This window comes from Arachis duranensis, chromosome 9 (assembly GCF_000817695.3).
Source record: "Arachis duranensis cultivar V14167 chromosome 9, aradu.V14167.gnm2.J7QH, whole genome shotgun sequence".
Classification (NCBI taxonomy): Eukaryota; Viridiplantae; Streptophyta; class Magnoliopsida; order Fabales; family Fabaceae; genus Arachis; species Arachis duranensis.
Window position 1 is genome coordinate 114,348,488 of NC_029780.3, and position 3,458 is coordinate 114,351,945.

General features: G+C 34.4%; 1 protein-coding gene across 1 annotated transcript in view; it reads left to right on the top strand.

Moving 5' to 3' along the window:
• Positions 1-3,458, top strand: part of LOC107467388 (lysine-specific demethylase JMJ29) — a 38,807-nt gene that overhangs the window by 782 nt on the left and 34,567 nt on the right. The window lies entirely within an intron of this gene.

Consider the following 3,458-nt stretch of genomic DNA (forward strand, 5'->3'; position numbering starts at 1 on the left):
ATTTTTAAAATGGAAAGATGGAAAATGAGGAGTTGGGGTCTCAAATTGATGCTGAGACGACCTTAGATTCCTTGGAAAAAAGTGACAATCAGCGTAGTTACAGTTTAAGGAAGAGGGAAAATACCCGCAACCATAAACGAGTTGATTTGCTAAAAGGCATTGTTCCATATATAAATCAGTTGGATCAAAAACAAACAGCTGAGAAAGAGTTCCAAGCTAAAACACAAGGTAAGATATCTTAAAACAGTGCCCTAAAATTAATGAATTTGGATCTTAGTTTTGTGTATTAACATGATTTTACATATTATTTTTCCTGGATGCACCAAAGTTTAGTATCAGTTCTATATGGCAACGTTTCTTTTGAGGCACTGGGTAGAGACAGCGAGACTGAGATACAGTATATGTTTGGCGGTTCAAAGATTGATACTAAAATTTCTGTGTCAATTTCTAAAACTTTAATATTTCATTACTTTCAAAAAGTAAGGACACAGTATGCATTGAAATTTTAATAACATTTTATACCTAAAATATTCTCATTTTAATTAATTAATTCCAAATTTATATTCTGTGCAAATTAAATTAGAATTTTATTTTTGTTTCAATTTCTATTTCTCACTTTGGATCAAACAGAATGCTAAAATTTATTTCAGTCTTTGTCTCCATCAAACACTACCTATTGGTTTCATTGTTTGTGGGATGTGCAGGGCTTTCACCCTTGGAGCTAACAATTGAAAAGAGTATCGATGATACCCGTCCCATTGATCCTGATACACATCAAGATTTCCATCAACCTGTATCGGATCAAGCATTTAGCCCACAAGAAATGGAATTAAAAGAGCTCATCTCAGCTGTTTCCAATCTGTCTCATAAGATTGACATCACATCTCAATCTTCAACCATCGAGACATCACCAGAATCTCGTCTTCCTAAAGAGTTATCTCCTCGTGCTCTTGAAAGTTTAAAGAGACTTGTCAATTTCTCCAAGCACACCGTTGACGAGTGGCTAAATCAAGATGACCTCAACAACCTGCTTTCCGAAATCTTGAGCTCCACTCTTGAATATCATGTACCCATCAACTTCTCCAAGCAAGTGCAGAAATTCAAAAACTTTATCAACAACTCGCTCGTCTCTCACAACAAGCTTACTGACTTGAAAAAGGGATTGTCTCAAATTGAAACAGAATCTGTACAACTTGATGTATCGTATGCATCTTCACAAAAGAATTATAAAAAATATGAAACTAATGTTGCTCATGCTGCTAAAGCCCTTGATCAACTGGTCTGTCGGGAAGAAGAACTCGAAAAAGAACTTGCTGGAGTCCGTGCGGACATAGCTTCACTACGGGATCCTTTCCTCAAAGCTGACAAGAGAAAGAAAGACCTTAATCGAGAATTGTGCGAAATGGAAAGTACTCAAGCTGAACTCAAAAGAAAATACCAGAAATTACAGGTCGAAGAACGTGAGGAAATTCTGGTGTTCAGTTCAATCAATGAAGAAAGAGTCCGTCTCAGGTTCGAGTTGGAAGAACTTCTAAAACCTTATCTTTGAAAGCTTGGTTTGTATTTCATTTCGATTACTTTATATAACTCTGATTTTCTGAAACTTTGTTTATATTTTGTCTTTTATGTCAAAAACTATTGGAAAGTTTTCGAGTGTTCCAGCCACTTTAGTGGTACTTCGGTGAGCTGAGCCAGCCATACAAGTATATGAAAACTTTGATTTGTTGGATCTCGACTTGATGGACTTTTACAAAAGTGTTTTTAAAACGTTCAAATAAAACATGAATGAATAACCTTCTTAACTTAATTATACAAGGCTAGCGAATAAGGAATGACCAATCAAAATGCAATGAACAATTCAAAAGTTAGGAAAATTTGGAAGTTATGTGCTTGATGCTCCAGTAGACTAATATAATCAGTCATATTAGATGCTGTTTTATTTAGTCTTGTATGCATAATGGTGAAGTAAGGTAAATAGGATTTAAATTTTACTGGGAGTTGAAAACTTTTTTAAAATTTAATTTTATTTTATTTGTGAGTTGAAAATAGAGGTGGCAAAATGTATCTTACCCGCGGGTATCCAACTCGACCCCATTTGGTCAGGTAGGGTTTTCGTGCGGGACGGGTAGAGTGCGGATTGAACCTCAATCTTATCTGACCTACCCACACTGTATATATGTATGTGATATATACTTATATAAAAATATGTTTTAAGTGGTTGTTGAATCAAAGACTTCTCACTAAATGCAAAAGATTCTTAGCCTCTAAAAGATAATTATCAATTGATAATTTAATAATTTTTTTTACATAAAAATTAATTTTATTTTAAATTATAATCAAGTTATATAATAATATTGTATATTTTTTTGTAACCCATGGGTAAGGTTGGGTATTCGCAAATTAAGAGCGGTAGGGTTACGGTTGGGATATTCTCAACCTGCGGGTAGGGTTAGGGTTGGATCCAAACCCAACCCAATCCTACCCATTGCCACCCCTAGTTGAAAATTTTTTAACCTTAATTCTACTTATACCTTAAAGTTTTCAACCCTATTTTATCCGACCTAGGGGTGGCAAATGGGTCTAAACCCGCCGACCCGGCCCGCCTTACCCGTCAAAAAGGCAGATTTGACTGGAAAATTAGGACTGTTAAATAGCAAAAGGCCATCTAACCCGCACAGCTTAAATCGCGGTATTTGGCGGGACGGGGCGGGCTTCTCTGCCGGACTTAGCTTTTTTTAATGAGAGGGTATTTTTGCAATTTTTTTGCCAAAATCTAACTTTTTCTAACCTAACTTACAAGAGTATGAAAATAAAAATTGAGTGCTTTCGATTATGTTTATGTTACTTTGAAGACAATATTTATAATTATGTTTATTTTTCTTTGAAGAGAATATTTATACTTATGTTTTGGATAAAAATTTGGTTTATAATTATGTTTATTAGATATTTTATAATTACAAAGACTTTAATATCTGTGAATATAAAAAATATAATTTTTATGCATTTAGAAATTATAAATTTATTAATATGGTTGTAAAATTTTATATATTATTTAGTAGTTAATAGTAAAAAAAAAAAGAGATGAGCTTTGGCGGGTTTAACCCTCCAGTCCGCCAGCCCGCAGTTAGGCGGGGCGGGGTGGGATTATAGGACCGTCTCACTAGGCGGGGCGTAGGGGTGGAAGTGAGTCAAGCCAGCTCATTAGCTAGCTCGAGCTCGACTCGTTAATAGCTCAATAAGCTAAGCTCGTGAGCTAGTGAGCCAAGCTTGAGTTTAGAATTGAGCTCATAAATTAAATGAGCCGAGCTTGAGCTTGGATAAGCTCATAGCTCGTGAGTTGACTCGATTATATATATAATTATTAATACATATATCCTATATGCATTTAGTCTATATTTTTAATATTATATATATATATATATTAATGATCTTAATTATTTAAAATTTCATATTTATTT